The sequence below is a fragment of the Tamandua tetradactyla genome, chromosome 2 (assembly GCF_023851605.1).
Source record: "Tamandua tetradactyla isolate mTamTet1 chromosome 2, mTamTet1.pri, whole genome shotgun sequence".
Classification (NCBI taxonomy): domain Eukaryota; kingdom Metazoa; phylum Chordata; class Mammalia; order Pilosa; family Myrmecophagidae; genus Tamandua; species Tamandua tetradactyla.
In genome coordinates this window covers 160475111-160498544 of record NC_135328.1, presented here as the reverse complement: position 1 = coordinate 160498544, position 23434 = coordinate 160475111, and the positions used below count along the sequence as shown (strand labels likewise).

The 23434-nt window shown below is 39.9% G+C and overlaps 1 long non-coding RNA gene across 1 annotated transcript in view; it reads left to right on the top strand.

Moving 5' to 3' along the window:
• The first annotated feature begins 15728 nt into the window (after nt 1–15728).
• Nucleotides 15729–23434, top strand: part of LOC143674147 (uncharacterized) — a 73223-nt gene continuing 65517 nt past the window's right edge. Inside the window, exon 1 of the long non-coding RNA XR_013170887.1 lies at nt 15729–15810. This is a non-coding gene — a long non-coding RNA (uncharacterized LOC143674147). The remainder of the gene's footprint in view (nt 15811–23434) is intronic.

The following is a 23434-nucleotide window of genomic DNA, read 5'->3' as shown; positions in this document are numbered from 1 at the left end:
TACTCAGAGGACATAAGGGCAAAGACACAAATGGACATTTGAACACCAATGTTTATGGCAGCATTATTTACAATTGCAAGGAAATGGAAACAGCTAAAATGTCTATCAACAGATGAGTGGCTAAACAAACTGTGGTATATACACACGATGGAATATTATGCAACTCTAAGACAGAATAAACTTATGAAGTATGTAACAACATGATGGACCTTGAGAACATTATGCTGAGTGAGACTAGCCAAAAACTAAAGGACAAATACTGTATGGTCTCACTGATATGAACTGACATTAGTGAATAAACTTGGAATATGTCGTTGGTAAGAGACCATCAGGAGATAGAAATAGGGTAAGATAGTGGGTAATTGGAGCTGAAGGGATACAGACTGTGCAACAGGACTGGATACAAAAACTCAGAAATGGACAGCACAATACTACCTAACTGCAATGTAATTATGTTAAAACACTGAATGAAGCTGTATGTGTGAATGATAGAGGGTGGAGGGCTGGGGACATAAATGAAATCAGAAAGAAAGATAGATGTTAAAGATTGAGATGGTATAATCTAGGAATGCCTAGAGTGTATAATAATAGTGAAATGTACAATGTACAAATTTTAAAAATGTTTTTGCATGAGGAAGAACAAACGAATGTCATTATTGCAGAGTGCTGAAAATAGATGATAATTAATACTTTAAAATGTCACCTTATGTGTGAGACTAAAGCAAAAAATATTTATTTGTTACAAAATTTAGATTTTGACTAGAGCATTTCCTAATATAACTCATGTAGATAGTTTGATTGAATGTCATAAGTACTTGAAATTTCAGGTAGGACATGAGATTTTGTTGGTTTGTCCAGAGTGATCCCCCGATGAATCCCAGAATGATTTGATCAGTGAGTGGAAAAATATTTGCAAGCCCCCTTTGGGGAATGGTGAGAATGGGGAAAAAATTCAACTTCCCCAAGTTCAATTCTTGATATTCTTACAAGCAGTGTGGACAACCAAAGCTATAGGCTGAGCCCCCAGTCTTGTGGTTTGTTCATATGAAACTTAACTCCACAAAGGATAGGTCAAGTCTACTTAAAATTTAGGCCTAAGAGTCACCCCCAAGAAAGCCTCTTTTGTTGCTCAGATATGGCCCCTCTCTCCAGCCAACATGACAAGCAGTCTCACCACCCTCCCCCTCTCTGCGTGGGACATGACTCCCAGAGGTGTAGACCTTCCTGGCATGTGGGACAGAGATCCCGGAATGAGCTGAGACTCAGAATCAAGGGACTGAGAAAAACCCTAGAATGAGCTGAGAATTAACATCAAGGGATTGAGAGAACCTTCTCGACCAAAGGGGGAAGAGTGAAAGGAGACTAAGTGTCAATGCCTGAGAAATTCCAAACAGAGTCGAGAGGTTGTCCTGGAGGTTATTCTTACGCATTAAGTAGATATCACCTTGTTGTTCAAGATGTAGTGGAGAGGCTGGAGGGAATTGCCTGAAAATGTAGTGCTGTGTTCCAGTAGCCATGTTTCTTGATGATTCAACAATGATATAGCTTTCACAATGAGACTCTATGAATGTGAAAACCTTATGTCTGATGCTCCCTTTAGCTACTATATCAATAGAAGAGTAGAACATATGGAATAAAAATAAATAATAAGGGGAACAAATGTTAAAATAAATTCAGTTTGAAATAGTGGTAAATGAAAGCGAGGGGTAAGGGGTATGGTATGTACAGTCTTTTTTTTCTCTATTGTCATTTTATTTCTTTTTCTGTTGTCTTTTTATTTCTTTTTCTAAATCGATGCAAATGTACTAAGAAATGATGAATACACAACTATGTGATGATATTAAGAATTACTGATTGTATATACAGAATGGAATGATATCTAAATGTTTTATTTGTTAATTTTTTTAATTAATAAAAAAGTTAAAAAAAATAAGTGGTTTCATTAACATGGTGAATTGAATACTTGTGTTGATGTCTGTTCCCCCAAACTTCCACTAATATGAGAATTAAGAATGGAAGAGTAAAGAATAGCAGATAATAGACTACAAGATGTAAAAATGTAAAGAGCAAACAATTAGCCCAACTTTATTTCAAATGAATAAAATAAGCTCACTGAAAGTAGAAAAAAAGAGAAATAATTAATTCAAATTAACAGCATAAATAATAACACAATATTTAACTATAAACTTCATTCTTATTTTAATATTTTTGTTGTAAAAACAACATACAAACATTCCATAAATGGTGTACAATCAATGACTCACAGTATCATCACATAGTTGTGTACACTTCATTCTTAGGTAGGGTGGGTAGGGGAAAGCATGAACAAATCCTAAACTCTTTTTAGTAGTTTTGTTTCTTTGCAGTAGAAAATATTAATCTATTTAAGACTATTAGAGGATTGAGCCAATGAACAAATATGTTGATGTTTTGGGCAACTTCGATGCTCACTATCAAATAAGATATATAAAAATATGGAATTGGGGAAAACATGAAAGTATCCTATTAAAATGGATTAGAATAGGAGGTATCATTTTAGGATTATAATTTCTAAAACACACACACACGTTTGTTTATATATCTGTATATGTGTGTACATATGAGTGTATTCAAATGCATGCATTTCCTATCTCTGTTCACCTCAGCAACAATGAACATGCCTGGTACACAGATGTTGGTCTCTCCTGCCATTCTCTTCTTAGAGAAATTAGTGAACCTTGAAGAAATAACTGATCTCAGGACTGGGTCAGGATAACTATAAGTTGAACATGGAACATTTTTTCCATTCCAGAACATAAGAAAATGCTGAAAAGAAAAAAGAAACTTGTCACAAGATGCAGTAACCAAATCGAATAAACTCCCACTGGCCAAACCTAGAATAACTTGAGGACCAAATAATTATGAGCAATAACAAATTATAGAGCACAAAGAATAGGAATTAATGAGTCTAAGTTGATGTATTAGTTAGGGTTCTCTAGAGAACCAGAATCAACAGGGAATACTCACAAATATAAAATTTATAAAAGTGTCTCGTGTGACCATGGGAATGCAGATCCAAAATCTGCAGGGCAGGATGTGAAGCTGAAGACTCTGTTGGAGGGTCTGGACAAACTCTACAGGAGAGGCTCACCAGCCAAAGCAGGAATAGAAACTGTCTCTTCTGAATCCTCCTTAAAAGGCTTCCCATGATTACATTAAGCATCATTCATTGCAGAAGACACTCCCCTTTGGCTGGTTACAAGTGGAATCAGCTGTGGATGCAGCTGACGTGATCATGATCTAATTCTATGAACTGTCATCATTGCAACAGACAGGTCAGCACTTGCCCAACCAGACAAACAGGTACCACAACTCGGCCAAGTTGACACATGAACCTGACCATGACAGTCCACACCTTGTCAAGTTGGCAGCTATATATATCACCTTAAACCATACCCAGTTTCCAAATAAAAACAATAAAACACATTTTTTCTTTCACCTAACAATACTCAGCTGTCCTGCATATAACTGGAAACACATTAAATCTCTCCAGAATAGGATGCAAATCCTTGGGTAATATTCATTCTCAAACTTGACATCTTACAACTTGAATAGTATAACAATAACAAAACAGCATTACAGTCCTCGTTTGTAACTGATCACGTGGTGGAAATTCATATTTATCACTAACTTCTTCCACTACCCATTCCATGTTCCTTTTACCCTCAGCAAGCACTTCAGCTGGCTGTGGTTCTTTGCCTGGTGGGGTGACCCAAACCTTCATTCCTGAAGTTTCAGACCAATTGGTAGTCCTGCCTGGATTGGGTTGATGCAGTTTTCCATTGATTTTAATCACAGGGCATGGTTGTACTAAAAGATGCCCAAGGGGATCTCCTATAGTCCAAGAAAACTCTTCTTTACCTCCATTATGTAGTTGCAGTCCTACTTCCTCCTGATAGTCAGGGCCAATCACCCCAGGCAATAATGTAATCCCCTTCTTGGCTTGTTGATGCAGTGGCATAAGTAGCCCAAAGTGACCAGGGGGCAGTCTTAACTGCCAGTTAAGTGAAATCATTGTTGTTTCTCCTGGAGGAAGCACTCCCTGTTTTGGAACTAAAACCTGTAGACCAGCAGAGCTCAGGGTCGCAGGGACAGGAAGCAGAAATATTCCTAGTGGATCTCTAGGAGTAATAGTGAGTGGTACCACTCCCATTTCCACCCCTTGGTTCCTGGACCCATGGATCCTGGCTGTGGGAGAAAAAGCACCATACAGCAGACACTGATTCAGGGCATATACAGCTTCCTGGAGAACATTACCCCAACCTTTCAAGGTATTGCCACTTAGTTGGCACCGTAATTGAGTTTTCAAAAGGCCATTCCACCGTTCTATCAATCCAGCTGCTTCTGGATGATGGGGAGCATGGTAAGACTGGAGAATGCCATGAGCATGTGCCCATTCCTGCACTTCATTTGCTGTGAAGTGTGCTCCTTGACTGGAAGCAATGCTATGTGGAATACCATGACAATGGACAAGGCATTCTGTAAGCCCATGGATGGTAGTTTTCACAGAAGCATTGCGTGTAAGGAAAGCAAACCCATATCCAGAGTATGTGTCTATTCTAGTTAAAACAAATCGCTGCCCCTTCCATGAAGGGAGTGGTCCAATGTAATCAACCTGCCACCATGTAGCTGGCTGGTCACCTTGGGGAATGGTGCAATATCAGGGGCTGAGTGTGGGTCTCTGCTAATGGAAGATTGGGCACTCAGCAGTGGCTGTAGCCAAGTCAGCCTTGGTGAGTGGAAGTCCATGTTACTGAGCCCATGCATAACCTCCATCCCTACCACCATGACCATTTTATTCATGAGCCCATTGGGCAAGGACAAGACTTGCTGGGAAAAGAGGCTGACTGGTATCTACAGGATGGGTCATCTTATCCACTTGATTATTGAAACCTTCTTCTACTGAAGTCGCCCTCTGGTGTGCATTCACATGGGACACAAATATGTTCATATTTTTATCCCACTCAGAAAGGTCTATCCACATACATCTTCCCCAGTCCTCTTTGTCACCAATTTTCCAATTATGGTCTTTCCAAGTCCCTGACCATCCAGCCAAACCATTAGCAACAGTAAAAGAGCCAGTATATAAATGCACATCTGGCCAGTTTTCCTTCCAAGCAAAATGAACAACCAGGTGCACTGCTCGAAGTTCTGCCCACTGGGAGGATTTCCCCGCACTGCTGTCCTTCAAGAACACCCCAGAAAGGGATTGTAGTGCTGCAGCTGTCCACTTTCAGGTGGTACCTGCTTTTCATGCTGAACCATCTGTAAACCAGGCCTGAGTTTTCTCTTCCTCAGTCAATTCACCATAAGGAGCTCCCCAAGAGGCCATAGCTCTGGTCTGGGAAAGAGAAAGTAATGTGGCAGGAGTGGAGACCATGGGCATGTGGGCCACTTCTTCATGTAACTTACTTGTGCCTTCAGGACCTACTCTGGCTCTATCTCATGTACACCATTTATATTTTACAATGGTGCCGCTGTGCATGCCCAACTTTATGGCTTGGTGGGTCAGACAACACCCAACTCATGATAGGCAACTCAGGTCTCATCGTAACTTGATGGCCTATGGTTAAGCATTCAGTCTCTACTAAGGCCCAGTAGCAGGCCAAAAGCTGTTTCTCAAAAGGAGAGTAGTTATCTGCAGCAGATGGTAAGGCTTTGCTCCAAAATCCTAAGGATCTGCATTGTGATTCTCCTATAGGGCCTGCCAAAGGCTCCAGACAGCATCTCTATTCACCACTGACACTTCCAGCACCATTGGATCTGCTGGATCATATGGCCCAAGTGGCAGAGCAGCTTGTACAGCAGCCTGTACCTGTTGCAGAGCATCCTTTTGTTCAGTTCCCCACTCAGAACTAGCAGCTTTTATGGTCACTCGATAAATGGGCCGGAGTAGCACACCCAAATGAGGAATATGTTGTCACCAAAATCTAAGAAGACCAACTTGGCATTTCACCTCTTTTCTGGTCATAGGAGGGGCCAGATGCAGCAACTTATCCTTCACCTTAGAAGGGATATCCTGACATGCCCCACACAACTGTACACCTAGAAATTTCACTGAGGTGGAAGGACCCTGTATTTTTGTTGGATTTATCTCCCATCCTGTGACATGCAAATGCCTTACCAGCAAATCTAGAGTAGTTGCTATTTCTTGCTCACTAGGTCCAATCAACAAGACATCATCAACATAATGGACCAGTGTGAGATCTGGGAGGGAGAAATGATCAAGGTCCATGCGGCCAAGATTATGACATAGGGCTGGAGAGTTGATATATCCCTGAAGTAGGACAGTGAAAGTATATTGCTAACCTTACCAGCTGAAAGCAAACTGTTTCTGGTGGTCCTTACTAATAGCTATTGTGAAAAAAACATTTGCCAGATCAATAGCTGCATACCAGGTACCGGGGGATGTACTGATTTGCTCAAGCAATGATACCACATTTGGAACTGCAGTTGCAATTAGAGTCACCACCTGGTTGAGCTTACGATAATCCACTGTCATCCTCCAAGACCAATCTGTTTTCTGCACAGGCCAAATAGCAGAGTTGAATGGGGATGTGGTGGGAATCACCACCCCTACATCCTCCAAGTCCTTAAGAGTGGCAATAATCTCTGCAATCCCACCAGGAATCTGGTATTGCTTCTGATTTACTATTTTGTTTGGTACGGGCAGTTCTAGTGACTTCCACTTGGCTTTTACCACCATAATAGCCCTCACTGCACAAATTAGAGAGCCAATGTGGGGATTCTGCCAGTTGCTCAGTATGTCTATTCCAATTATACATTCTGGAACTGGGGAAATAACTACAGAATGGGTCTGGGGGCCCACTGTGAGACGGACCTGAGCTAAAACTCCATTGATCACCTGGCCTCCATAGGCCCCCACTCTGACGGGTGGACCAGAGTGATGTTTTGGGTCCCCTGGAATCAATATCACTTCTGAACGAGTATCTAATAATCCCTCAAATATCTGATAATTTCCTTTTCCCCAATGCACAGTTACCCTGGTAAAAGGTCATCAGTCTCCTTGGGGAAGGTTTGGAGGAAGAGTAACAGTATAAATTTGTGGCAGTGTAACAGGGTTCTCCCTCAAAGGGACCTGGCCTCCCCTTCATTCAAGAGGCTCTGGGTCTGTAAACTGTCTCAGGTCTGGAAATTGATTAAGGGGCCATGACTCTGTGTTTTTGTAATTCAGGTTAGACTTTTGTTCACTTGAACTAGAACTCTGTTATTTATACAGCTTGAACAAGAATTTAGTAGACAGCCCTTCTATTGTAGTTCTAGGTACCCCATGCTTTACTAGCCATGCCACATCTCTGCATGTCATATAATTTTGATGCTTGCTTTGAGTGGCTATCTGTTATAATAGCCACGTCTACCCTGTCTTTGTCGATTAAGTGCTCCAAACTGGCTTCTGCCAATTTGGGATCCCATCGTCCCCATTGTGTTTAAGGATTCCAACTCTGTGACAGCAGTTCCTACAGTAATATCTGACCTACAGAGAAGTGCAACCACAGAGCTCTTTAGGGATGATGGTGCTAGTCTCACAAATTTATTTCTCACTGTTCTGGTAAAAGGTGCAGCCTCCAGACATTCCTGGGGGTAAGAGGAGGCTTTGCATGATAAATCCACTCTAACATTCCAATCTCTCTATGCCTCTGGATCCCCTTATCTACATTATAGCAGGGCAGTTCTGGCATTTCAACCTCATGTAATGTTGGCCACCTTTTGATTCATGTTTCAACCAACCATTCAAACAAACTGTTAATACCTTTTCTGACCACTCAAGTGGTGGCCAATAACATTGAATGCAGAATCTCTGCTTAGTGGGCCCATATCAATAAATTCAGCCTGATCCAGCCTTATATTCCTCCCACCATTATCCCACATCCTTAAAATCCATTGCCACACATATTCTCATGATTTCTGTCTCTATAAATTGGAAAACTCACACAGTTCTTTTGTAGTATAATGTACATCTTCATGTGTCATACTTTGTACCTCACATTTAGGGGCCTGTTGGGACTTTAGTCTAGTTATAGGTCTGGGAGAAATGAGGGGTGGTGGGAGTGGGTCATGAAAAGAATTAGAAATATCTTCCAAGCCATTTGCTTTAGGGCCTTCATTTGCAGTTTCATCTGGTGAAACAGGATTAATCACTCTAGGGCTAATTCCTTCAGGAGGAGGTTGGGTGGCCAACTCCTCAAGGCAGGCTGGAGGTGGGGCAGTTATGTCTTCAGGGAAAACTATTACAGGGTGTTCTAGTTTGCTAGCTGCTGGAATGCAACACACCAGGGATGGATTGGCTTTTAATAAAAGGGGACTTATTTTGTTGTTTCTTCAGAGGAAAGGCAGCTAACTTTCCACTGAGGTTCTTTCTTATGTGGAAGGCACAGGATGGTCTCTGTTGGTCTTCTCTCCAGGCCTCTGGGTTCCAACAACTTTCCCAGGTGTGACTTCTTTCTGCATCTCCAAAGGCCTGGGCGGAGCTGCAAGTGTTGAGATGAGGAATGCCGAGCTGCTTAGGCTGTGCTACATTGAACTCTCTCATTTAAGCACCAGGCACTTAAGTCAAAGATCACTCATTGCAGCAGACATGCCTCCTAGCTGACTGCAGATGTAATTAGCAACAGATGAGGTTCACATACCGTTGGCTTATGTCTGCAGCAACAAGATTAGGTATGCTCACCTGGCCAAGTTGACAACTTAATCTAACTAACACACAGGGTTATCTAGAGAAGACTCAGCATGATCTAGGTTTTCAACCTCACCCTGGACATCATTATCAATCCATATGTCACCATCCCATTTTTCAGGGTCCCACTCCTTTCAATCAATGCCCTCACTTTAAATGCAGACACCATACAAGATAGAGATTTCAGTTTATGTTGTAAAGTTGCTACTCTAACAATAAGATTCTGAGTCTGATTTTCAGAAATCTCAAGTCTACAGCTATAGAAAATAAAATTTTCCATCAGGATAGTCTTAGAAATGTCTACATCTGTCAGACAGTGCTTAAGCTTCTCGTTTGAACCTTTACACCCATCCCTTTCACTCCTTAATGTAACCAGTGTATCTAACAACAACCAGCCAACATCTCTATACCTTTTATTTCCACAAAACTCTGTAAAGATGTCAAAAACATTATCCCCCAGAGCCTGGTTTCATACAAGCGAAGCATTAGGAGAATCGAATGGTGATATTTTGACTCTCTTTTGCCAACTCACTCCATGGATTGGGAGTGTCATTCTGATTATGGGAATCAGAGTCCTTAGTGCCTTTGCATTCAGTCATAGTTAAAAACCATTCATAAAAACCCATTTTTAAGATTCTGTTTCTTAAGAACCACTTCTGGTACCAAGATGTATTAGTTAGTGTTCTCTAGAGAAACAGAATCAACAGGGAGCACTCGCAAATATAAAATTTATAAAAGTGTCTCATATGACCGTGGGAACGCAGAGTCCAAAATCTGCAGGGCAGGCTGTGAAGCCAATGATTCCTATGGAAGGTCTGGATGAACTCCACAGGAGAGACTTGCCAGCCAAAGCAGGAAGAGAGCCTGTCTCTTCTGAATCTTCCTTAAACGGCTTCCAGTGATTAGATTGAGCATCATCATTGCAGAAGACACTTCCCTTTGGCTGATTACAAGAGGAATCAGCTGTCGATGCAGCTGACATGATCATGATTTAATTCAATGAAATGTATTTATCAAAACAGACAGGCCAGCACTTGCCCAACCAGACAAACAGGTCCCACCACTTGGCCAAGTTGACACATGAAACTGACCATGACAATTAGTTTGCAATTCTTTCTCTATTTTGTCCAGGTGAGCACGTAAGTCCTTGATTTTTGCTCTTTCTTCTTCTTTAATATAAACATTTTAGGCAGTAAATTTCCCTCTCAGCACTATCTTTGCTGCATCCCATAAGTTCTGATATGTCATTTTCTCATTTCATTCATCTCCAGATAGTTACAAATTTTTCTAACAATTTCTTCTTTGCCTCACTGGTTGTTTATGAGTGCATATTTAATCTTCATATGTTTGTGTTCTGGTTCTTTGGTGATTATTGATTTCCAGCTTCTTTCCATTATGATCAGAGAAAGAGATTTGAATAATTTCAGTATTTTAAAATTTATGAAGACTTGTTTTGTGCCCCCAGCATATGATCTACCTTGGATATGTTCCATGAGCACTAAAGAACAGTGTATATCCTGGTGTTTTGGGGTGTAATGACCTTGATATATATCTATGAGGTCTTATTCATTTATCAAATTCTTTATGTACCATACTTCCTTTTTAGTCCTCTTTTTGATTGTTCTATCTATAGAAGAGAGTGCTGTATTGAAGTCCCCCACTATTATTGTTGAAACATCTATTGTTCCCTTCATTTTTGCCAATGTTTTTCTCATGTACTTTGGAGCACCTTGACTGGGAGCATGAACATTTGATTGTTACTTCTTCTTGGTGAATTGTCCCTTTTATTAATATGTAGTATCTTTCTTTGTCCCTTTGATGTGTTTACATTTAAAGTCTATTTTGTCTGATATTTGTATAGCTACTCCTGCTTCTTTTGGTTACAGCTTGCATGGAATATCTTTTTCCATCCCTTTACTTTCAATCTATTTGTATCCTTGGGCCTAAGATGAATATTTTGCAAGCATCAGATAGCTAGATCATGTTTTTAAATCCATTCTGCCAATATATATCTTTTAATTGGTGAATTTAGTTCATTAACATTGAAAGTTATGACTGTAAAGGCAGTTCTTGAATCTGCTGTCATCCTTTGGATTTTATTCTGAGGTCTATATATGCTCTAACCTCTTTCTCTTTTGCCCTTTAAGTTACTCTTACTGGTACTCTTAAATTCTGTGTCCTCCTCCAGGCTTCTCTCTTCTATCTTATTCTTTTCTTTTCTTTTTTTTTTTTAGCCAACAGAACTCCCTTTACTATTTCTTATAAGTTTGGTTTCTTGTTGACAAATTCTCTCAGCATTTGTTTGTCTGAAAATTTTAATTTCCTCCTCACTTTTTTTTTGCTTTTATAAAAGGCATTTATTTGGTTACAAATTTACTAATTTGGGAAGACACATGGCAATGCCTGCTGGGATTCTCTCCTGGTTTCTGGGTTCAGAAGACTTTCCTCAGGGAAGTTCCTTTCTACATCTCCAAGTTTCTAGGTATGAGCTGGCTCTGAGCTGGCTCTGAGCTCTTAGCTGTACTGTGCTGGGCTGTGCAGAGCCACTTCTCTCTTTTCTGACCTCTCCTTTTAAGCCTCAGTCATTGCAGAAGGTGCCCCCCTTAAGTGACCATAGATATAATCAAACGTGGATGAAGTTCACATGCTGATGATTTAAGTCCACAACAACAGAACAACTGGACACCATCACCTGGCCAAGCTGGTACTTGAACCTAACTACTACAGGCTGAAATAAGCTTTCTATTTTCTTTGCACCTTTTCTATACAGTGGGACATTATTTTCCCAGTTACTTAAATCTTATGTTGAGAATGGGGTGTGCACATATACAAATACTTTTGGGCCTCCCTGTTCTCTACTCCTATAGCCACTTGTCAGAAGGGTACAAGTTTTGCTGGTGGCTTTGCTGCTGATTTTATAGAACAGTCTTGCCTGAATTTAGTGCACTGGTTGGTATGAGAGGGAGAGACCTTTATTTTGGGGGGCATGGGCAAGGAAACAAAGGGGGTTTGTATATCAGGGTTTTAACCTCTGATAAAGAGGGACAGAGGGGGAGGAAGAGGTAGGAAAGCTTCCTCATCTATTGGCCCCTCAGTTATAGAGTAGAGGTGATGCTTATGAAGGACTTAATAAAAGTTCTATTAGATCCTCCAAATTTGAATCAGGGATGGCATTTTTCATTTCTCCACTAATCTTTTGCATGTAGAATTTTACATTTTCTCATCAATATTGATTGCTGGGAGAGACAAATAAAGGACTGAACATATATCATCTTATCCCAATTCTACTCTCTCTTGCAGAACTACTCTAACTTTATTACAGTGTTCTTTTCTAGAGAGCCATTCTCAGGTCATTTCTCTCCTGATTCTAAATTATATTGAGACCAGAGTGTGTTACAGAAATAATTTTTTTTTTGTTTTTCTTCCATAGGCTCATAACAAAAATCTTTCAGATTTACTAAAATATAGCCCAAAGGACTATCTTTAGGAATGCTATTAGAATTAAAATTTTCCAGCTTAAAGTATTTTCATAATCCATAACCAATTAAAACACCTGAACAATAAAAATGCAGTAACATACCAACAAACAAATTTAAACACACTCTTAACACTTACTATATATTTAAGTAACATATCAATTAGCAACGAGGCCAAACACAGCAATTAATGATTAAACAGGTATTAAACACTTACTATACCTAAGTAACATACCAGTTAATAAACAAGCATACTTAATTTCATTAACTACCAATTAATTGTTAGATTATTTATTTGCCAGGAATATAATCAACAGACAAATGCAGAGCCTCAAACTCCATACAGAATGATACCCAGAAAACAGAAAGATGTAGAGGTTCTGTCCTCAAGAGGATCTGTTTTCGAAGCAGGACCCAGGCACTGGCAGTCCAGGGAGCTCAAACCACTGTACTAACTTCCCAATCCAATTGTACCTTGAAGATCCACTCATCCAGTCAGAGTTCCAGACTTGGAACTGGAAACTGTTTCTCTCTTTTCATAAGGGGCTGTGGGTCTGGATGCCAATAGAGCATAGAAAACCTGTTGCTGAGCCTCTAAACTAAAAGAGTCTAGCACCCACAAAGGCTTGATTACCACATTTACCTGCCCTTCTGGAGCTCCAGAACTTCTGGCAGTGTAGGACTCTTTGCTTCTTAGGAAGCTTTGTCCCTTCTGGGATCACCAAACTGATACCGAACAAATTCAGGATTCTCTGCCTGACAACCAATCTATGACACTGGAGTTCCAAAGAGAGAAAGTTTAAAGCTATACACAAAGCAAGAGATCAGATGGCACAGCATGCAGTGGTGTATTGGATGCATGGGATACAGGGTGTGGAATTATGGGTGGGGCAGCATGGGGGCTGGGGGGTCAGGGAGCAGCTCGGGCAGGCTTGGAGCACAGTAGCAGAGAGAAGCATAGGGGGCAGAGAGGCAGGTTGTGGTGGGAGGTAGATGGGGCAATGAGTGTGCACCGGGACGAGTGTCGGGGCAGTTGCGTGGTCAGGTTGTGGGTAGGCACGTGGTGCACAGGAATCATGGACATCAGGATGCAGGGTTCAGGGCACAGAGGTTAGGGTGCAGTGGGGCAGAGCATGGGTGTGCACTTGTAATGGGGCAGTGGGTACATGGGGAACGGGATGGAGACGCATGCATGAGTATGGGTGAGTTGCAAGTTGTGGGTGGCATGGGGGCCCAGGATGTGGATCTGCACACGCACTAGGGCAGGGCACATTTCTTAGGGGTTGCAGGGCATGGATGGGGGTCGGGGCTCATGTGTGCATGTCGTTGGGTGAGTGGTGACCTGGTGTGGGTGTACAGGTGCAGAGGTGTGGTGTGGTGTGGTATGGTTGTGCTTGTGCATGGGTTACGTGGTAAGGCTGGGGCAGTGGTGCACGCATGCACCAGACTGGGTTAGCACAGAGCGGATACGTATGTGTGGAATGGGGGCTATGTGCACAGTACACATGTGAGCACCCTTGGGTTAAGGGAGCAGAGTTTTTGTTCAAGGGGGAGGGGAGGGCAAGGCTGTGTGAGGCAGAGGGTGCCAGGGTGGGGTGTGCACTTGCGTGAAGAAGGACGTGGTGGGGGGTGGATGCATGGTCCCTGTTCAGGTAAGACACAGATGTGCGCATGTGTGGGTCTGAATAGGGTGGGGCACTGGTGACCATAGCAACACAGCTGGGGACCATGTGCAGTTAAGCTTGCGTGCAGAGCTTGGGCAGGGCAGAGTGGGGTGGGATGTGCGTCTGCATGGGCTGGATGTTTGTGGCAAAAATGTGGCAGTGAGTGATTGCACAGCGCTGGGGAAAGCCATGATGTCATACCCAGGGTGGGGGGGGCAATGTTGATGGGGTGAGGTGCAGATGAATTGGTGCCAGGATTCAATAGCACCTGGCAGGATGTGGGTGTTCGTGGTGAGTGGTAAGTGGGTTTGGGGGTTAGGGCACTATGTGTGCATGCAGAGCTCAGGGCTGCATGGTAGGGGTGCACGCCTGAGTGTGCTGGGGGTGAGTTTGGCATGGATGCATGGGTTAGTGCCTGCAGGAGGGGGAGAGATGTAAGGGTGAAGGACTGGATGCAGGTGCACAGGTGAGGTGGGTGGGACTGGGCTAGGCATACGTGCACGTGCAGGGTGGAGAATCATGGGTTCAGGGTCAGGGCAGGGGTGCTTGGAGCACTGGGAGTCAGGGTTTGGGTGTGTGGGGCATGATGTGGGGTGGTAAGTTGCACGTCATGAGGAGGGGCGGAGGTGGGGTCCAGGTGCATGGGGCACGGAGTTCATGGGTCGTGGGTGGTATGACATGCTTGGATATGGCACTTTCAAAGAACATGGCTTGGGTTACTTCATAGTCCCCACCTCCTTTTCCATGGACCCCTGAGGGCTCCAGGCCTTTGTTTGGTAAAGGGAGCATTAGGGTCTTTGCACTAGCTGGATGGTTTTTTGTTCTCTGCCACTCAATTCCTCAGCTTTTTCAACCAGGATCTCCCTATGTGGTGCAGAAGACCCTCTCAGATCACTTACAGCCCAGAATTGCTGTCTTGGGCATTTTTTGTCACTTCTCTAGCTGTTCGTTGGAGCTGGGGTGAACTTGACCTATCCTATTCCTCTGTCTTCCCAGAAGTCTTATATACTGTTAAAGGCAACAATACGATGTAACAATTGTAAACATATACTCACTCAGGAGCACAGTCCCAAAATAGATGAAGCAAATGCCAACAGATTTCAGAAGGAAAATTGATGGTTCTACACTAATAGTAGGAAAATTTAATACACCACTTTTATTAATGTATAGAACATATGGTCAGAACATCGATACAAATATGCAAGACTTGAATGATATTCTAAGCCAATAAGACCTAACATCTATAGAACACTTCACTCAACAAAAACAGCATATACATTCTTCTTGACTGCACATGGATCATTGTCCAGAATGGAGTGTACAATAGAACACAAAACAAGTCTCAGTAAATTGAAATCATACAATATATATTCTCCAATCACAATAGAATGAAGCTAGAAATCAACAGCAGGGAAAGAAATCGAAAATTCACCAATATGTGGAAATTAAGCAACATACTCTTAAATAACCAGTGGGTAAAGAGGAATTCAAAAAGAAATTAGTAAATATCTCGAGGTGGATAAAACTAAAAAATGCAAAATTCTGAAATTTATGGGAGGTAGCAAAGACAGTGCTGAGAGGGAAATTTCTACCTCTTTTTTGCATTAGAAAGAAGCCTATAATGTGCGAACTCTGAGAATTGAATTTGAGAGCATAGGTTATCAGCTGAAGTTTTATTGTAACGATTCCTAGATTGAAAGCATTTACAGCACTGACATCTCCTCTGAAGTTGTTACTGCTATTTCTACATTCTGAGATGCTGAGCTCTTTGTGTATAACCTGGTTATTCCATGGAACTCTGGGTATTTTTGTGACACCTGAGACTCAGAGTTAGAGTTCTGCAGTTCTGAAAGTCAGAATCACTCCATACAGCAACTGTTACAGAAGCTGAAAAAGAGATAAGACTTCAATTAGAGATATGAATGAAGCTGATCTGGTAAGGATTAAGGTAAATCAGTAAAAGGGTAAGGGATGATATTGACTGCATTTTAAAACTTCTTAGTTTTTAATTTTTCTTATTTAACTTGTATAGTCCACTTATTTGAACACCATAATTACATGGAAACTTTAATAGGAATTGAGATCTTATTGTACAGGTTGGTAGGATGCCCAGATACATCCCAGACTTATCTGGGATGAAGATTAAAAAGTATTTGCAAAGTTCTCTTGGGGGACTGGGGAAAAGGTGGAAATTTTAAACTTCTCCACCTGGGAAAGACTTGATCTTCTAGCAATCATTGGGGACTGCCAATTTGATGGAGCAGACCCTCAATTTTGGAGCTTGTCCTTATGAAACTTATTCCTGCAGAAGATAAGCTAATCCTACTTATGATTATGCCTAACAGTCACCCTAAGAGTATTTGCTTTGTTGCTCAGATGTGGCCTCTCTCTCTAATCCAACTCTGCAAGTAAGCTCACAGCCCTCCTTGGTACATGGGACATGACTTCCAGGGGTGTAAATCTCCCTGGAAGCATAGAACGTGACTCACTGGGATGAACCTGGACTTTGCATTGTGGGAGTGAGAAAGCCTTCTTGGCCAAAAGGGGGAAGAGAATTCAAACAAAATAAAGTTTCAGTGGCTGAAAGATTTCAAATAGAGCTGAGAGGACATTCTGGGGGTTTTCTTATGCAGTATGTAGATATTCCTTTTCAGTTTTTGGTGTATTGGAGTTGTATTTGGTGTATTGGAGGGAAATACCTGAAATTGTTGAACTGTAATCCAATGACCTTGACTCTTAAAGATGATTGAATAAGTATATAGCTTTTTAAAAATTTATTTATTAATTAAAAAATAAAGAAACAAAATAAAACAACATACATAATCAGTAATTCACAATATCATCACTTAGTTGCATATTCATCATTTCTTAGAACATTTGCATTAATTCAGAAAAAGAAATAAAAAGACAATAGAAAAAGAAATAAAATGAACACAGGAAAGAAAAAAAAGATTATACATACCATACCCCTTACCCCTCGCTTTCATTGATCACTAGCATTTCAAACTAAATTTATTTTAACATTTGTTCCTCTATTATTTATTTTTATTCCATATGTTCTATTCCTTTGTTGACAAGGTAGATAAAAAGAGCATCAGGCACAAGGTTTTCACAATCATACAGTCACACTGTGACAGGATTGAATCATTATTCAATCATCCTCAAGAAACATGGCTACTGGAACACAACTCTATATTTTCAGGCAGTTCCGTCCAGCCTCTCCATTACATCTCGAATAACAAGATGATATCTACTTGATGCATAAGAATAACCTCCAGGATAACCTCTCGATTCTGTTTGGAATCTATCAGCCATTGACACTTTGTCTCATTTCCCTCTTCCCCCTTTTGGTCGGGAAGGTTCTCTCAATCCCTCGATGCTAAATCTCAGCTCATTCTAGGTTTTTTCTCAATCCCTTGATGCTGAGTCTCCATTCATTCATCTCTGTCCCACGTTGCCAGGAAGGTCCACACCCCTGGGAGTCAAGTACCACATAGACAGGGGGAGGGTGGTGAGACTGCTCATCATGTTGGCTGGAGAGAGAGGCCACATCTGAGCAACAAAAGAGGCTCTCTTGGGGGTGACTCTTAGGCCTAAATTTTAAGTAGATTTGACCTATCCTTTGTGAGGTTAAGTTTCATATGAACAAACCCCAAGACTGGTGGCTCAGCCTATAGCTTCGGTTGTCCACACTGCTTGTGAGAATATCAAGAATTCAACTTGTGGAAGTTGAATTTCTCCCCATTCTCACCACTCCCCGAAGGGGACTTGCAGATACTTTTCCACTCACTGATCCACTCTGGGATTCATCAGGGCATCACTCTGGACAAACCTGCAAAATCTAATGTCCTACCTGAGATTCCAAGTACTTATGGCATTCAACCAAGCTATCTACATAAGTTATATTAGAAAATGCACTAGTCAAAATATAAATTTTGTAAAAAATAAACATTTTTTGCTTTAGCCTCACACAGGTGACATTTTAAAATATTAATTACTATCTTTTTTCAGTACCCTGGAATAATGACATTCCTTTGTTCTTCCTCATGCAAAAACATTTTTTAAATTGTATCTTGTACATTTCACTATTATTATGCACTCTAGGCATTCCTAGATTATACCATCTCAATCTTTAACATCTATCTTTCTGATTTCAATATGTCCCCAGCCCTCCTCCTTCTATCATTCTCACATGCAGCTTCATTCAGTGTTTTAACATAATTATATTACAGTTAGGTAGTATTGTGCTGTCCATTTCTGAGTTTTTGGATCCAGTCCTGTTGCAGTCTGTATCCCTTCAGCTCCAATTACCCAATATCTTACCCTATTTCTATCTCCTGATGGTCTCTGTTATGAACAAAATATTCCAAGTTTATTCACTAATGTCAGTTCATATCAATGAGACCATAGAGTATTTGTCCTTTAGTTTTTGGTTAGTCTCACTCAGCATAATGTTCTCAAGGTCCATTCATGGTGTTACATACTTAATAATTTTATTCTGTCTTAAAGCTGCATAATATTCCATTGTATGTATATACCACAGTTTGTTTAGCCACTCGTCTGTTGATGGACATTTTGGCTGTTTCCATCTCCTTGCAATTGTAAATAATGCTGCTATAAACATTGGTGTGCAAATGGCTGTTTGTGTCTTTGCCCTTAAGTCCTCTGAGTAGATACCTAGCAATGGTATTGCTGGGTATGGCAATTCTATATTCAGCTTTTTGAGGAACCACCAAACTGCCTTCCACAGTGGTTTCACCATTTGACATTCCCACCAACAGTGAATAAGTGTTCCTCTTTCTCCACATCCTCTCCAGCATTTGTCATTTTCTGATTTGTTGATAATGGCCATTCTGGTGGGTGTGAGATGATATCTCATTGTGGTTTTGATTTGCATTTCTCTAATGGCCAAGGATGTTGAGCATCTCTTCATGTGCCTTTAGGCCATTTGTATTTCCTCTTCTGAGAAGTGTCTGTTCAAGTCTTTTCCCATTTTATAATTGGATTGGCTGTCTTTCTGTTGTTGAGTTGAACAATCTCTTTGTAAATTCTGGATACTAGACCTTTATCTGATATGTCATTTCCAAATATTGTCTCCCATTGTGTAGGCTGTCTTTTTACTTTCTTGATGAAGTTCTTTGATGCACAAAAGTGTTTAATTTTGAGGAGTTCCCATTTCTTTCTTTCTTTCTTCAGTGCTCTTGCTTTAGGTGTAAGGTCTATAATACTGCCTCCAATGATAAGATTTATAAGATATTTCAGTACCTATTCCTCTAGCTGTTTTTTGGTCTTAGACCTGGTGTTTAGATCTTTGATCCATTTTGAGTTAACTTTTGTATAGGGTGTGAGATACGGGTCCTTTTTCATTCTTTTGCATATGGATATTCAGTTCTCTAGGCACCATTTATTGAAGAGACTGTTCTGTCCCAGGTGAGCTGGCTTGACTGTCTTATCAAAGATCAAATGTCCATAGATGAGAGGGTCTATATCTGAACACTCTATTCAATTCCATTGGTTGTTATATCTATCTTTATGCCAGTACCATGCTGTTTTGACCACTGTGGCTTCATAATACGCCTAAAGTCAGGCAGTGTGAGACCTCCAGCTTTGTATTTTTTTCCTCCAGATACTTTTAGCAATTTGGGGCACCCTGCCCTTTCAGATAAATTTGCTTATTGTTTTTTCTATATCTGAAAAGTAAGTTGTTGGGATTTTGATTGGTATTGCATTGAATCTGTAAATCAATTTAGGTAGGATTGACATCTTAACTATATTTATTCTTCCAATCCATGAACACGGTATGCCCTTCCATCTATTTAGGTCTTCTGTGATTTCTTTTAACAGTTTCTTGTAGTTTTCTTTGTATAGGTCTTTTTTCTCTTTAGTTAAATTTATTCCTAAGTATTTTATTCTTTTAGTTGCAATTATAAATGGAATTCGTTTCTTGATTTCCCCCTCAGATTGTTCATTACTACTGTATAGAAACACTACAGATTTTTGAATGTTGATCTTGTAACCTGCCACTTTGCTGTACTCATTTATTAGCTCTAGTAGTTTTGCTGTGAGTTTTTCAGGGTTTTCGACATATAGTATCATATCATCTGCAAACAGTGATAGTTACTTCTTCCTTTCCAATTTTGATGCCTTGTATTTCTTTTTCTTGTCTAATTGCTCTGGCTAGAACTTCCAACACAATGTTGAATAACAGTGGTGATAGTGGACATCCTTGTCTTGTTCCTGATCTTAGGGGGAAAGTTTTCAGTTTTTTCCCATTGAGAATGATATTAGCTGTGGGTTTTTCATATATTCCCTTTATCATTTTAAGGAAATTCCCTTGTATTCCTATCCTTTGAAGTGTTTTCAACAGGAAAGGATGTTGAATTTTGTCAAATGCCTTCTCTGCATCAATTGAGATGATCATGTGATTTTTCTGCTTTGATTTGTTGATATGGTGTATTACATTAATTGATTTTCTTATGTTGAACCATCCTTGCATACCTGGGATGAATCCTGCTTGGTTGATGTATAATTTTTTTAATGTGTTGCTGGATTCAATTTGGTAGAATTTTGTTGAGGATTTTTGCATCTATATTCATTAGACAGATTGGTTTTCCTTTTTTGTAATATCTTTGCCTGGTTTTGGTATGAGGGTGATGTTGACTTCATAGAATGAATTAGGTAGTTTTCATTCTATGAAGGTGGAGTTTAAGCAGGATTGGTACTAATTCTTTCTGGAATGTTTGATAGAATTCACATGTGAAGCCGTCTGGTCCTGGACTTTTCTTTTTGGGAAGCTTTTTAATGACTGATTCAGTTTCTTTACTTGTGATTGGTCTGGTGAGGTCATCTATTTCTTCTTGAGTCAAAGCTGGTTATTTGTTCCTTTCTAGGAAGTTGTTCATTTCATCTACATTGTTGTATTTATTGGCATAAAGTTGTTCATAGTATCCTGTTATTACCTCCTTTATTTTTGTGGGGTCAATGGTTATGTCTCCTCTTCCATTTCTGATCGTATTTATTTGCATCCTCTCTCTTCTTCTTTTTGTCGATCTTGCTAAGGGCCCATCAATCTTATTGATTTTCTCATAGAACCAACTTCTGGTTTTATTGATTTTCTCAATTGTTTTCATGTTCTCAATTTCATTTATTTATGCTCTAATCTTTGTTATTTCTTTCCTTTTGCTTGCTTTGGGGTTAGTTTACTGTTCTTTCTCCAATTCTTCCAATTACAGTACAATTAATTCCTGTATTTTTGCCCTTTTTTCTTTCTTGATATAGGCATTTAGGGCAATAAATTTCCCTCCTAGCACTGCCTTTGCTGTGTCCCATAAGTTTTGATATGTTGTGTTTTCATTTTCATTTGCCTCGAGATATTTACTGATTTCTCTTGTAATTTCTTCCTTGACCCACTGCTTGTTTAAGAGTGTGTTGTTGAGCCTCCACATATTTGTGAATTTTCTGATGCTTTGCCTATTAATGATTTCCAACTTCATTCCCTTATGATCTGAGAAAGTGTTTTGTACGATTTCAATCTTTTTAAATTTGTTGAGACTTGCTTTGTGACCCAGCAAATGGTCTATCTTTGAGAATGATCCATGAGCACTTGAGAAAAATGTGTATCCTGCTGATGTGGGGTATAATGGCCTATAAATGTCTGTTAAGTCTAGCTCATTTATTGTAATATTCAAATTCTCTGTTTCTTTATTGATACTCTGTCTAGATGTTCTGTTCATTGATGAGAGTGGGGAATTGAAATTTCCAACTATTATGGTGGATGTGTCTATTTTCTTTTTCAGTGTTTGCAGTGTTTGCCTCACATATTTTGGGGCATTCTGGTTTGGTGCATAAATGTTTATGATTGTTATGTCTTCATGTTGAATTGTTTCTTTTATTAGTAGGTAGTATCCTTCTTTGTCTCTTTTGATTATTTTACATTTGAAGTATAATTTGTTGGATATTAGTATAGCTACTCCTGCTATTTTCTGGTGGTTATTTGCATGGAATATCTTTTCCCAACCTTTCACTTTCAACCTATGTTTATCTTTGGGTCTAAGATGTGTTTCCTGTAGACAGCATATAGAAAAATCCTGTTTTTTAATCCATTTTGCTGGTCTATGACTTTTGATCGGGGAGTTTAATCATTAGCATTTAGTGTTATTACTGTTTGGGTAGTACTTTCCTCTACCATTTTGCCTTTTGTATTTTATATGTCATATCTAATTTTCCTTCTTTCTACACTCTTCTCCACACCTCTCTCTTCTGTCTTTTCATATCTGTCTCTAGTGCTCCCTTTAGTATTTCTTACAGAGCTGGTTTCTTGGTCACAAATTCTCTCAGTGACTTTTTGTCTGAAAATGTTCTAATTTCTCCCTCATTTCTGAAGGACAATTTTGCTGGATATAGAATTCTTGGTTGGCAGTTTTACTCTTTTAGTAATTTAAGTATATCATCCCACTGTCTTCTTGCCTCCATGGTTTCTGCTGAGAGATCTACACATAGTCTTATTGGGCTTCCCTTGTACATGATGGATTACTTTTCACTTGCTGCTTTCAAGATTCTTTCTCTTTGACCTCTGACATTCTGATTAGTAACTGTCTTGGAGTACATCTATTTGTATTTATTCTTTTTGGGGTGCACTGCACTTCTTGGATCTGTCATTTTAAGTCTTTCATAAGAGTTGGGAACTTTTCAGTGATAATTTCCTCCATTAGTTTTTCTCCTCCTTTTCTCTTTTCTTCTCCTTTTGGGATACCCACAATACGGATATTCATGCACTTCATATTGTCTTTCAATTCCCTGAGTCCCTGCTCTTATTTTTCAATTTTCCCTATATTTTATTTTTCTTACCAGATTTCAGATGTTCTGTCTTCCAGTTCACTAATCCTATGTTCTGTCTCTCGAAATATACCATTGTAGATTTCCATTGTTCTTTCATCTCTTCTACCATGCCTTTCATTCCCATAAGTTCTGTGATTTGTTTTTTCAAACTTTTGATTTCTTCTTTTTATTCATTCCTTGCCATCTTTATATCCTCCCTCAATTCATTGATTTGGTTTTTGATGAGGTTTTCATGTGTGTTCATATATGCTGAATTAATTTTTTCAGCTCCTGTATCTCCTGTATCTCATTTGAATTGTTGATTTGTTCCTTTGACTGGCTATATCTTCAATTTTCCTGGTGTGATTTGTTATTTTTTGCTGGTGTCTAAGTACTTAATTACCTTAATTAGTTTATTCTGGAGATTGTTTTCACTTCTTTTACCTAGGGTTTTCTTGCTGGATGAATTTGTTGTCTATCTGCTCTTTGACATTCAGTTCAGCTTTATCTGGACCTCTAGCTTAAATTTTGTTTAATAGAAGAGAATTTTTCAGTTCTTGTTTTCTTGTTTCTTATCCTGCTTGCTTGGTGCCTTCCCCCACATACACACTTAGAAGGGTGTACCTAGTTATTATAGACCCCAGCCGGATTTTCCCAGACCAAATTGGCCTCCTATCAAGAGGAAAGAGTCACCTGCATCAGTTTTCCTTGAGGGTGAGACCCAGCATGTTGAAAGACTTTCC